Source organism: Schistocerca gregaria, chromosome 4 (assembly GCF_023897955.1).
Source record: "Schistocerca gregaria isolate iqSchGreg1 chromosome 4, iqSchGreg1.2, whole genome shotgun sequence".
Classification (NCBI taxonomy): domain Eukaryota; kingdom Metazoa; phylum Arthropoda; class Insecta; order Orthoptera; family Acrididae; genus Schistocerca; species Schistocerca gregaria.
In genome coordinates, this window is record NC_064923.1 from 223,316,886 (window position 1) to 223,331,777 (window position 14,892).

Consider the following 14,892-nt stretch of genomic DNA (forward strand, 5'->3'; position numbering starts at 1 on the left):
TCTCGGGCATGGATGTGTGTGATGTCCTTAGGTTGGTTAGGTTGAAGTAGTACAAAGTTCTAGGGGACTGATGACCTCAGATGTTAAGTCCCATATTGCTCAGAGCCATTATTTTCCCCTCTATCCAGAAATTCTGGTACTCTTCGCTTCACTGATCCCTACTACATCCAGAATCGGTCTAAGCATTTCCCCTTTCAGATTTTGTAACTTCCCTGTCACTTTCAAACGTCCGTCTCTGATGATATAGTCATCGATCGGAAATTATACCTTAATATTTCTCTCACATCGCAGAGGATTGTGAGCAGCAATATATCATAAATGTTAACTCTCACTTTTTCCTGTTTACGCTATGACAGTTTGTGTGACAATTACAAAATAATTTGTTGTAGTGTAACTTTTCGTGGTAAGCGTATGTATAAGTGTGTTATAAAAGTACACGAGCCACTACCACTAAATGAAGAAGCAGTGCTATGAAGGGGGTCACCTCAAGCATTCAGATTGGTCGGTATGCAAAAGGGACATCCAAAAATTAAAATGACATGCCTAAGAAAATATAAAATTTATACACTCTCTGAATAATAATTGCTTAGGGAGAAATGCACATACCGCACCTAGTAGTGCGATCAAGAACGTAGATTACGTACAGATCACAATAAATGATCATTATTAGTATCGAATCCATAGTTGCCGATGCCACTAGTGCAAGTGGTGTACTACTAAGTATACAATGGTCCTACAAGATTCTGTATAATTTTTTCGGCTTATATTAAGCATAAATATTACTCTGCTGAGATACATGAAATAAGTTAATAAGCAGCAGTTCTATTTCACTTGTTATTAAGATCTGACAATCTGTGGTACTGTGACGCTACAACTAAACAATCCTGCTATTAAACTGACTTCTAGTTATGAAACAGATTACTATCAAACATTCAGTGATGTGATCGCCTACATACAGACACAAAAAGCTATGGGAAAACAAGAAAACGAGTAGTTTGGACGCAATACGTGTTGAACGTACGTAAATTTAGTGCCGCTGCTCCTGTCTAGACGATGGGTATCATGAAAATTGTCAGGATACGAAAGAAATCTGATTTTTTTCTGGAGATGTATTTCACATAAAAGACGATATGTGTTTTTAAATTTAAACATGACTGCAACAGTAAAAATACGATTTTTATAAACAATTGTACGAGTACTTCAGTTATTAGTTACAGCCAACCACTCTTCCTTTACTACAAAGTATCAGTCATTGCAAGCGGAAATTTCTGTAATCTAAAAAAGAATAAAAAATATCTCTAACTACTACTAAACAAAAATATGCATGTTAAGTATTTAAGAAACTGTTCTGAGGTGCTGAGACTCATAAACGACCTTGGCTGAAAATGTCTCTTGTAAAGAGAACAATGGACCGTAAAGTGCTCACCAAATGCCTATTCATGTCGCCGCTATCACTGTGTCCTCGTACGCCAAACGCAACGGAAGTGTCTGACCACCGCCAGTCAACCCTTTCTAATATACTGGGAGCTCTTGAGGAAACAATTAGGTAAGAGTGAGAGTAACAGTCGTTAGGGAAACACTGCAGACGCACAGGCTTCGCTTCCTCACATCACTCTCTCGTGACTAGCCCACGTAGATGGCGAACAGACAGGACACCATACGAAAAACTTTCTTACGCAAATGAAATGTACAGCACGACGTTTGTCTCTGCCAAGCGTCGTATGTCAACACCATCTTTGAGCCTGTGGAGAAATGCATCTGTGTTGCCGTGACACACTTGCTTTTGTAGACAATAGTTCGTTAACTTAATGTTATGCTTAACTTTCTAGTCCGACGTCAAATGCGTATTTCACTAACGCTCTTAGCGAAAATCTTCCGATACAGTTTTCTCTCTGAATGAATTTCTTTTGTATGCGTCTCCTACAGAAAGCTCGCTAAACTCTTCATGTGTTTTACAGACGTCTATTCGTAGACGTCACCTCTCTCTTAACTACTCCCCGTCTGACATCAGTCATTTCTGCTTCTACATTTATCTCTGGCAAGTGTCCATATTTTAACGAATGCTGCATACTGAACTTCTGCTTCTTCTGTATTCTTTCATACCACAAATATACCGTTTCGTCACATATGGAAGAGTGTCATCACAAAGTTTAATATCAGTTGATGAATTAGCTTACTTCACACGAAACAGTTGGTGAAAAAATTAATTTAATGTTTAGAAAGAAAGAGAATTCCATAGTTTAATTAGTATTAAGTGATAGCTGTCTTGGTCCTCCGCCAATTTTCGAATAATTTCAGTCCTGCATTCAATCTGTATAAGTACGTCGCATGTATTCTCAGCATAACATTAAAATTATCTTCTCTTTGCAAGACGTATTATAGTAACTACTATAGGATTTTTCCCTTGCTGATTGATTGTTAAATGGAAGAGTCATGCATGTATACTGCATACTGTATTTTCTGCAGCGCTACTAAGTAGTATGTTCGTTATTTTTGAGTCGTAGTATTCATAGACTTAATCACATTATAATTTCTTTGTAAAGGTAACCAACTACAGCCTATCTACGTGAGCAAAGTAAATATAATGGTATCTTATAATTTGTGAAACTTGACCTTAAATCTATTACATACAAATGGTAAACAAGTAAGCTTATTTCGATATATCATAATGCAGCGACGCAGAAACGTGCATCTGATTACTGTATTGCTTATCAGTGTACATGACACTTAGTCAAGAAATGTTTCCAATCATGGCACAATGAAGGTAGTGGTAACATGTATTTACTGAGAGATATTAAATGGCAGTAAACGTAGTGAAAAGTGGCGTACAAACATTTGACAATTATGTAGAACAGCTGTTGCTTTTGTTGTTGTTTTCTTGAGGCCAAAAGCTGGTTTGTGCAGCTCTTCATGCTACTTTATCCCGTGCAAGACTACTAGTTTTTTTGTTTTGTTTTTCTTATTTAACGTCAAGTTTTGTAATACCAAATTGAGGAGCAAGTCTCCAAAGTCATGGAACGTGTCAGTACATGAAATACAACGTCAATGTAAATACTGTTCTGAATCTGCTTACTGTATTCATCTCACGGTCTCCATCTACGATTTTTACTTCCAACGCTTCCCTGCGGTACTAAATTGGTGACCCGTTGATGCCTCCGAACGAGTCCTACCAACCGATCCGTTCTGCTAGTCACTTTGTTCGACTAATTTATTTCCTCCCCAATTCTATTTAGTTCCTCCTTATTAGTTACGTGATCTACCCATAAGCATTATTTTACAGCAACACTTTGCAAAAGCCTATATTCTCTTCCTGTGTAAATTGTTCATCGCTCGTGTTTCACTTCCATACGTGGCTACACTCCATATAAATACTTTCAGAGAGGAGATTAACAAATTTCTGTTTTCACACGCTTTTCTTGTCATTGACAGTATAAATGTTATGTCCTCTCTACCGCGACCTTTGTCAGTTATTTTGCTGCCCAAGTAGCAGAACTCATCTTCTACTTTATGTGTGTCATTTCGAAATCAAATTCCCACAGCATCACCTGATTTAATGTGACTACACTCCATTTTCCTAGTTTTGCTTTTGTTGATGTTCATCTTACGTCGTCCTTTCAAGACAGTTATTAGCTCTTCCAGTCTTTTGATGTCTCTGACAGAGTTAAAATTTCATTGACAAACCTCAAAGTTTTTATTTGTTCATCCTGGATTGTACTTCCTACTCATAATTTTGCTTTAGTTTCCTTTACTGCTTATTCAGTATGCAGACTCAGTAACATTGGGTACAGGTTAAAACTCTGTCTCACTTCCTTCTTAACCACTGCTTGACTTTCATGCTCCACTACTCTTATAGGTGCCCTCTGCTTTCTGTACAAATTGTAAATAACATTTCGCTCCCTGTTCTATAGCCCTGAGATCTTTAGAAGTTGAAAGAGGGAATTCCAGTCAACGTTGTCAAAAACTTTCTCGATGTCTACAAATGCTACAAACATAGGTACGTCTTTTCATAATCTATCTTCTCTGACAAGTCGTAGGGTCAGACGGTCGCTGAGTATCGAGTATAGGAATCGTGAATTAATCTGTACCAACACATTAAGGGGATAGTTATAACCAAAAATTTGAAAGTTTCTTGACTTATTTTCTTCAATTTTTTGTATGCGATACTCCCAGAAATTATTGGAAAGACGTAAGCTGTGTATGTTTTTAACTAAAAATGTACAGGTTTTTTGTCATAATCTACTGAGAAAAAGAAAGTGTTGCGCTGTGAGAATGTACGTTTCCTTTTTATTTCACGCAGCCGGTTTGAAATTGGAGAGGATGGCACTTACATCATGAAACAGATTGTTTCTCCCATATATAGTTGCCTGTATACATAATTTTTTAACAAAAATTGTATATAAAACACAGTGAAATTTTGTTTCCTTCTTCATAGTCGATATTAACAGAAAATATGTGTATTAGGAAAGTTGCATTTGTCTTACTGGCTTATGATTAGAATACAACAACGCTATCTGAATCTTCCGAAACTTTATATTTCAAATAGTTCACAGATAAAAACTGTGCGAAACAATGCCTTTGAAGCTATTGTTTTGACAGGTTCAACGGTTCAGATCTCGCTCTCATAACATAATATCAATGATACTATCCGATTTACCCACTCATTTTAAGCGACTTCAAATCAGGATCAGGATTTCGGTTCCAAAAACGATAAACAAGTTTCAAGGCCAGACATTCAAATTAACTATAATTAATTTACAGTCAGAGTGTTTTTCACATAGTTAGCTGTATATTAACATTTCCCTAATAGACAGTTCGGGAAACCAGTTCAAAACCTTACCATACAGTACGCTAAAGACGAAAACATCTGCGTTCTGCATTTCTGTAATAACTGTTTTGCACAAAAAATTAAAAAATTCTACAGGCAGCGAAACAAAAACCGTAACGAAAGGAGTCTTTTTCATACATATTCTATAATTTATTAAGATTTTGAGTTCAGTTTCTTCATTGTAGATGAAGTAGCAAAAGGAGCTGCAATCAGCACTTGAAAACAACTACAACTACAGATACCGCAGATTAGGACGTATATCCAATTCCCATACATATTTAGCATTTGCGGCTCATAGCCGGGGACGCTGGTTAATATATAAATAAACTGATATGTTGGAAATGTTATTATTAATGCAAATATTCCCCGAAGGAGAAAAAAATAAGAATTAAAATTTATGCAACATAAATTTACTTTTGATGAGCTGATGGCACTCAAAGTTGGCTTTAGCAGTTGTTTCAATGTGCGGGAGGCCCATTAGTATGACTTAGAACGGCCAGTATACACCATTAGTTTTCAGTGTACTTGGAGACACCGGCAACAAGGTAGACGTCAGTGGGCTGCACCGATGTCGTCACTGCCGGCAAACAGCTCAAGGACTGAGAACCGAAGCTTAGAAGAAGCACAGACCTTTAAATAGAAACCACTACAAGGCATTATCTTTATGAAAGCTTTGTAAAATATGGAACTACATTGTACGTCATAATTCGTATTATGTACCATGATTCTGCTATTGTTGTGAAGTCCTTAACGCAGATTGAATGTCGGCCATAGTATGACAAGTGGCGACAATGTGTTCATTATATGCATTACTGTTACTATGTACGAACTTTTATTCAACATATCGTGTGACAAAGTTGCTGTTTCTCCAGTCATGAAACGATATTATCATTGCTTTACTTTTATGTATGTGGTGGTGGCTTGTCAAATGAAATTCTAAGGCTTTTTACGTATCACGGTCTCCATTCTAACCCAAAGATAAAAGCGGCCTCGTTCCTTATTCATTGTTTGTGAAAATTTGCAGTAAATGCAACAACTTTCACAAGTTTATACAACACACACACACACACACACACACACGCACACACGGAGCGAGCGAGCGAGAGAGAGAGAGAGAGAGAGAGAGAGAGAGACTTTACGACAGGCATTGAACTCTCACCACTAGGGTGTGATCAGCTAATGCGTGCTGAATGCATGAGCAAAATTGTGAATTATAATTTTCAGGCTATCCAAACAAAATTTCTGTAGTCAGAGAATGAGTTTCTGTCTCTCCCTCTCTCTCTCTCTCTCTCTCTCTCTCTCTCTCTCTCTCTGTGTGTGTGTGTGTGTGTGTGTGTGTGTGTGAGTGTGTGTGCTTTTTTCTATTACAACAAAGAACTGTTAAGATAATTTCTGTGATCTGAGAGCGGGCACAAGAACCTCCCTATCTTTCACGTACTGCTTCCCACGAAGTCCATCCTCCACTGAGCCAAACTGCTGGAAGTTGCTCTTAGAGGTCTTCTGTTGGGCAGCGAAGAACCCAACAGGCGCACACGCGCACATAGGCGCACACGCGCAACTAGTAGACAAGTGTGTCAGCAGTACCAGCAGAGACGTCCAGTTTTGCAGTGAGGTGCCTCTTTATGATACATCGATCGATCACCTGGAATGAGAGTGTCCGTAGGTCCCAACATTGCGGGAGACACAGCTGTGTGCGGACTGATGGCACAGGTTAACGGGATTTGTCTTGTCGCTCACAGACACCTTCCTTTTGTTCACTGTCAGGTGTCCGTAGACATTCTGCAAGCGCCTATCAAAAACTGTAATACCTCATTTTCCCACCAAACGAAACAGTGACATTTCTCTGATTGGAACGTATTTCAGTTACAGACATTATTTTGTGGGTTAGGTATAGTGCAGCCACCTGACGGTACTTTATGAAACTATAGGGGCTGAAATGGCAATATCCCACGACGTCCCATAAGGAATTCAGCACTTTTTTAAGCCTGAACTGATTGAAAAAAAAAATGTGTTGGACTACTTATTGAGCGCCCATCGCAGAACAATTTTGCCCCTTGAACTTAATTACACACGCTGCATCTCCCCCCTCCCCCTCCATCAAAAAAAAAAAAAAAAAAAACAGAAGTCACATATAGATTTAACATTATTACTCTTCTTGTTGTTTTTGTTGTGGTCTTCAGTCCTGAGACTGGTTTGATGCACCTCTTCATGCTACTCTATCCTATGCAAGGTTGTTCATCTCCCAGTACCTACTGCAACCTACATCCTTCTTAATCTGCTTAGTGTATTCATGTCTTGGTCTCCCTCTACGACTTTTATCCTCCACGCTACCCTCCAATACTAAATTGGTGATCCCTTGATGCCTCAGAAAATGTCCTACCAACCGATCCCTTCTTCTAGACAAGTTGTGCCACAAACTTCTCTTCTCCCCAATCGTATTCAATACTTCCTCATTAGTTACGTGATCTACCCATCTAATATTCAGCAGTCTTCTGTAGCACCACATTTCGAAAGCTTCTATACTCTTCTTGTCCAAACTATTTATCGACCATGTTTCACTTCCATACATGGCTACACTCCATACAAATACTTTGAGAACGACTTCCTGACACTTAAATCAATACTCGATGTTAACAAATTTCTCTTCTTCAGAAACGCTTTCCTTGCCATTGCCAGTCTACATTTTGTATCCTCTCTACTTCGAGCATCATCAGTTATTTTGCTCCCCAAATAGTAAAAATCCTTTACTACTTTAAGTGTCTCATTTTCTGATCTGATCACCCGACTTAATTCGACTACATTCCATTATCCTCGTTTTGCTTTTGTTGATGTTCATCTTATATCCTCCTTTCAAGATACTGTCCATTCCATTCAACTGCTCTTCCAAGTCCTTTGCTGTCTCTGACAGAATTACAATGTCATCAACGAACCACAAAGTTTTTATTTCTTCTCCATGGATTTTAATACCTACTCCGAATTTTTATTTTGTTTCCTTTACTGCTTGCTCAATATACAGATTGAATAACATCCGTGAGAGGCTACAACCCTGTCTTACTCCCTTCCCTACCACTGCTTCCATTTCATGTCCCTCGACTCTTATAACTGCCATCTGGTTTCTGTACAAATTATAAATAGCCTTTCGCTCCCTGTATTTTACCTCTGCCACCTTTAGAATTTGAAAGAGTGTAGTCCAGTCAACATTGTCAAAAGCTTTGTCTGAGTCTACAAATGCTAGAAACGTAGTTTTGCCTTTCCTTAATCTTTCTTCTAAGATAAGTCGTAAGGTCAGTATTGCCTCACGTGTTCCAGTATTTCTACGGAGTCCAAACTGATCTTCCCCGAGGTCGGCTTCTACTAGTTTTTCCATTCGTCTGTAAAGAATTCGTGTTAGTATTTTGCAGCTGTGGCTTATTAAACTGATTGTTCTGTAATTTTCACATCTGTCAACACCTGCTTTCTTTGGAATTGGAATTGTTATATTCTTCTTGAAGTCTGAGGGTATTTCGCCTGTTTCGTACGTCTTGCTCACCAGATGGTAGAGTTTTGTCAGGATTGGCTCTCCCAAGGCTGTCAGTAGTTCTAATGGAATGTTGTCTACTCCGGGTGCCTTGTTTCGACACAGGTCTTTAAGTGCTCTGTCAAACTCTTCGCACAGTATCATGTCTCCCATTTCATCTTCATCTACATCCACTTCCATTTCCATAATATTGTCCTCAAGTACACCGCCCTTGTATAGATTCTCTATATACTCCTTCCACCTTTCTGCTTTCCCATCTTTGCTTAGAAGTGGGTTTCCATCTGAGCTCTTGATGTTCATACAAGTGGTTCTCTTATCTCCAAAGGTCTCTTTAATTTTCCTGTAGGCAGTATCTATCTTACCCCTAGTGAGATAAGCCTCTACATTCTTACATTTGTCCTCTAGCCATCCCTGCTTAGCCTTTTTGCACTTCCTGTCGATCTCATTTTTGAGATGTTTGTATTCCTTTTTGCCTGCTTCATTTATTGCATTTTTTATATTTTCTCCTTCCATCAATTAAATTCAATATTTCTTCTGTTACCCAAGGATTTCTACTAGCCCTCGTCTTTTTACCTACTTGATCCTCTGGTGCCTTCACTACTTCATCACTCAAAGCTACCCATTCTTGTCCTACTGTATTTCTTTCCGCCATTCCTGTCAGTGGTTCCCTTACGCTCGCCTTGAAACTCTTTACAACCTCTGGTTCTTTCAGTTTATCGATGTCCTATCTCCTTAAAATCCCACCTTTATGTAGTTTCTTCAGTTTTAATCTACAGGTCATAACCAATGGATTGTGGTCAGAATCCACATCTGCCGCTGGAAATGTCTTACAATTTAAAACCTGGTTCCTAAATCTCTGTCTTACCATTATATAATCTATCTGAAACCTTTTAGTATCTCCAGGGTTCTTCCATGTACACAACCTTCTTTCATGATTCTTAAACCAATTGTTAGCTATGATTAAGTTGTGCTCTGTGCAAAATTCTACGAAGCGGCTTCCTCTTTCATCTCTTAGCCCCAATCCATATCCACCTATTACGTTTCCTTCTCTCCCTTTTCCTACACTCGAATTCCAGTCACCCATGACTATTAAATTTTCATCTCCTTACACTATCTGAATAATTTCTTTTATTTCATCATACATTTCTTCAATTTCTTCGTCATCTGCAGAGCTAGTTGGCATATAAACTTGTACTACTGTAGTAGGTGTGGTCTTCGTATCTATCTTGGCCACAATAATGCCTTCACTATGCTGTTTGTAGTACCTTACCTGCATTCCTATTTCCCTATTGATTATTAAACTTACTTTTGCATTACCCCTATTTGATTTTGTGTTTATAACCCTGTAGTCACCTGACCAAAAGTCTTGTTCCTCCTGCCACCGAACTTCACTAATTCCCACTATATCTAACTTTAAACTATCCATTTCCCTTTTTAAGTTTTCTAACCTACCTGCCCGATTAAGGGATCTGACATTCCACGCTCCGATCCGTAGAACGCCAGTTTTCTTTCTCCTGATAACGACATCCTCTTGAGTAGTCCCCGCCCGGAGATCCGAATGGGTGACTATTTTACCTCCGGAATATTTTACCCAAGAGGAAGCCATCATCATTCAATCATACAGTAAAGCTGTAACTCCTACTACGCTGTATTCCCATATTAAAGCAGAGTTTCATCATGTCCTGTCATTCCCAGGCTTTCGGTTTTAATGGTCAGTTGTATATTACCACGAATCTCGCTACATTGTCAGAAATGATTGTAGAGAATTCATAACCAGGCAGTGTTCCTCGAAGATGTCTGTGTTTTTATGCGATGTCAGTTTCCCAATGTGAAAAACGAGAATATTCTTATTTCTTACTATTTTCTACCACAATACGGGATATTAATAACAATTACAACAGCAACGCGCCGTCATCCTTCGATGCTGCTTTCTTCCTGTAGAGTTCTGACATGCAAATACTGGTTATTAAACTGCCTGCCGCCTGCTTAAGCCCCAATGTTATGAAGGGCAGCATCTGTGAGGTAGCGATGATGTGGGGACTTTCCCGTTCGACCATTTCACGAGTGTATCGTGAATACCAGTAATCCTGTAAAGCATCAAATCTCCGACACCGCTGCGCCCAGAAAAAGATGCTCGAAGAACGAGACCAACGGCGACAGGAGAATCGTTTAACGTCATAGAAGTGCAGCCCTTCCGGAAGTTGCTGTAGATTTCAGTTCTGGACCATCAACAAGTGTCACCTTGCGAACCACTCAACGAAACATCATTATATGGGATTTCGAAGCCGAAGACCTCCTCGTGTACCGTTGATGAGTGCGCGACACAAACCTTTACGCCTGACGTGGGCCTGACGACGCCGACATTGGACAGTTGATGTCTGGAAAGATGTTACCTGGTCGGAGGAATCTAGTTTCAAATCGAGAGAATGGACGTCTACGCGTATGGAGACAACATCAAGAACCCATGGGCCAAGCAGCACGGGACTCTTCATGCTGGTGGAGGCTGTGTTATGGTGTGGGGCGTGTGCAGTTGGCCAAAATGGTACCCCCGATACGTATAGATACGACTTTGAAAGGAGACACGTACGTCAGCATTCTGTCTTATCACGTGCATCAATTCATGTCCGTTATGCATCCAAACGGACTTGGGCAATTCCAGCAGGACAATACGGCTCTCACACTTCCAAAATCGCTACAGGGTGGCTCCAGGAATTGTCTTCTCAATTTAAACGCTTCCGCTGGCCTTCAAGCTCGGCAGACATCAATATTATTGGTCATATCCGTGCTGGTCAGAAGAGATCTCCATCCCCTCGCACTCATGGATTTATGGGCAGCCTTGCAGCATTCATGGTGTCAGTTCCCTCCAGTACTACTACAGACGTTAATCGAATCCATGCCACGTCATGTTTCGACCACTTGCGCATGCTCCCGGGGGTCTTACAGGATATTACGCAGGTGTAGCAGTTTCTTTGCTCGTCAATGTAAGTTCGTCATTATGTAACAGACACCGTCATATGTACACACAGCTCTTAACGATGGAATTATTTTGTGGCGATCAAATGCAAGAAACATGATCACAGTTTTGAACCAACAGAAGACGTCTGTCTGAACAATAAACAAAAATATAAATCGGGTTGATGTTAAGGACCTAGTCATAAGATAGACTGCGTATGAGCCAGTTACGAATCTGTTTTGCACATTAAATGTAGCTTTATTAATAAATGAATGTACAATTCTATAACAAGATGTAAAGGATAAAAGGGGTTACTAAAATGTACTTATATTTAAAAAGAGGCAACTGTAATGTACCTGTAAGCAATGCAACGTGTAAAGTGAAGCATTGCGTAGGTAACATAGATTTGGAGTTTGGTAATGCAAGTGAATATCGCATGTATGTTCTTTAAATATCCCTGAGACTTCATAGTACAATCTGAACTAAATAAAGCCAATTTAAGAAGATCTAATTAGCTTCAGAAAGTGCATGATATAATATGGGAATACTACAGTAAACGTTTCATATCCACTAATCCGGAACGTTGGCATTCTAATACAGTTGTCTTGGCTGAAACACAATATCCCTCAGAAACGACATCTTTAGGAGGACATTAAAAAGCTGATGAAATTACAAGGGAAGAGCGAAAAACTGTAAGACAAATTTGTAGTCTCATTAATATAAATGGCTTATAAACTTAAAGAAAAACTACAGACGTATACACAGCACTGGACAAGTTCACTGATGCAATACGTAAGACGATGCTATGGTTACGTCTACAGAATGGACAACGCTACATTAACAGGAAAAGCTGCTTAATGAAATAAATTTAGAAAAGGTAATAATTAATTGGTAAGAAGGAGGTAAGCAGGACTTACGAATAAGAGTGTCGCAGGAACGCCATCAGAGAAAGAAAAGTCTTTGGAATCGTAGGTGCAAATCCCTAATTAACAAACCTAAAAAAGACATCACTGAAAATTAGCGAACAGAGAAACGCAAGGAGCAATGCAGTGAACCCGTGAACAGATTTAAGGACGGGAAGAAGACAAAGAATCTTTCAGACTAAGTTCACAAGTTCAAAGGCATTCTTCAACTGGACATAAGGAAGAAAGAAGTAAATATCTCTGTCATTTCCTGTTTTTTTCTTTTTGTTTCCTGGAAATCTTTACTCCCAAAGGCCTACGATACTTAATACCAAAATGCGATCTTCATCCTGAGCTCAATATCTCGCTTACTGTGGAGGAATACTGACTCAGTATTTGGGTGTTGTTGTAGTGCATGTTTCTGTGATGATAGAAATATTGTGACTCAGTTCGTAAAGGCCATTCCAAGCACATCTGCTCAAAGCGTCAACAGCTTTCATGTTTTACCCACGTTTTCCTGATTTTTCTAGGAGTTAACACATTGCTCGTCATGGCCTGGAGATGAGGTATACGTTTTAGTGAAGGTAGAAAATAAACGAAAGTAACAATACTATATCAGTCAGTTGATTAAAAGCTAGGACTGAGTTGAAGAAGCAATAATATCATTCCAGAATGAGATTTTCACTCTGCAGATTAAAACTGTGTGCCGGACCGAGACACGAACTCGGGACCTTTGCCTTTCGCGGGCAAGTGCTCTACAATTTGAACTGCCCAAGAACTGCTCAGGCCCCGTCTTCTGAGCTTTACTTCCGCCAGTACCTCGTCTCCTACTTTCCAAACATCACAGAAGCTCTCCTGCGAACCTTGCAGAACTAGCACTGTCCGCCACAGCCTGGGGGATGTTTACAGAATGAGATATTAACTCTGAGGCAGAGTGTGCGCTGATGTGAAACTTCCTGGCAGATTAAAACTGTGTCCCGGATCGAGACTCGAACTCGAGATCTTTGCCTTTCGCAGGCAAGTGCTCTACCATCTTAGCTACCCAGGCACGACTCAGGCCCCGTCCTCAAAGCTTAGATGGTAGACCTTAATGTTTCTTCCTTATCACAGACGAATGTGTGCTGCAATATTTTTACAGTATAGTAGTAAATCGGAAATGTTAGCTTTTACTTTCTACGTATTGCGCTACAACAATTTGTGTGAGATTCACAAAATAATATACTGTACCAGATCTATTGGTTATAAGCGAGTGTACGTGTACTCTAAAATAACTAGACCAACTACTACTATCAACTGTAGTTGGTATACAATTTTCTAAATGGAACAGCAGTGCTGTGAAGGGAGTCACCTCAAGCACTGTTCGGTCAGGAAATGGGACGTAGTTAAGGTATAAAAATGAAAATGGCGAGTCATAAGAAACATAAGATTTTATTGATTATCTGAATAATCATTTCCTCGGATAAAATGTACGCACCACCCCTTGAAATCGATCGGAAACTGTAGATTACATAGAAATCAAAATAGACCAACAATATTATGTCGAGTCTGTAGTTTTTGATACCACTAGGATGTCTGTTGTAGTACTAACTATACAGCTATCCAAAAGCATTATAATGTTTTCAGCTATTATTAGATGTTAATATTTCCACGCAGAGATATTAAGAAGGAACTGAATAAGTAGGGGCTCTTTTTCACTAGTTAAGTTCTGACAATCTGGGGCACGGTGGTGCAAATACTGAACAGACAGTCCTGCTGTTCAAACCTCCTTCTCCTTATGAACTAGAATAGTATCTCAAACACTCAACGACGTTATCGTTTATTAGAAACGCAACAACACATGAAGAAATAAGAAGACGAATAATTTCTATGGCAATACTAGTCGAAAGTATGTCCTTTAAGGGCAACGGCGTCTTTCTCCAAGAGAGTTGACATGAAATATCAAAGAAAACCGAGTTCATATAAAAGACGATATATTTAAACAACAAGACAACAACATGAAAAATACAATTTGTTGGGAAATGAATGTAAAAGAACATCAGCTATTAGTTACAAACAACGATTCTTCCTTTAATACACTGTATCCGTTACTGCAAGGGGACATTTCTGTATTCTAAAATACACTCCTGGAAGTTGAAATAAGAACACCGTGAATTCATTGTCCCAGGAAGGGGAAACTTTATTGACACATTCCTGGGGTCAGATACATCACATGATTACACAGACAGAACCACAGGCACATAGACATAGGCAACAGAGCATGCACAATGTCGGCACTAGTACAGTGTATATCCACCTTTCGCAGCAATGCAGGCTGCTATTCTCCCATGGAGACGATCGTAGAGATGCTTGATGTAGTCTTGTGGAAGGGCTTGCCATGCCATTTCCACCTGGCGCCTCAGTTGGAGCAGCGTTCGTGCTGGACGTGCAGACCGCGTGAGACGACGCTTCATCCAGTCCCAAACATGCTCAATGGGGGACAGATCCGGAGATCTTGCTGGCCAGGGTAGTTGACTTACACCTTCTAGAGCACGTTGGGTGGCGCGGGATACATGCGGACGTGCATTGTCCTGTTGGAACAGCAAGTTCCCTTGCTGGTCTAGGAATGGTAGAACGATGGGTTCGATGACGATTTGGATGTACCGTGCACTATTCAGTGTCACCTCGACGATCACCGGAGGTGTACGGCCAGAGTAGG

General features: G+C 39.7%; 1 long non-coding RNA gene across 1 annotated transcript in view; it reads right to left on the reverse strand.

The window, feature by feature from the left end:
• LOC126267557 (uncharacterized) overlaps positions 1-14,892 on the reverse strand; it is a 319,893-nt gene that overhangs the window by 196,114 nt on the left and 108,887 nt on the right. The gene's annotated exons all lie outside the window — the stretch shown is intronic.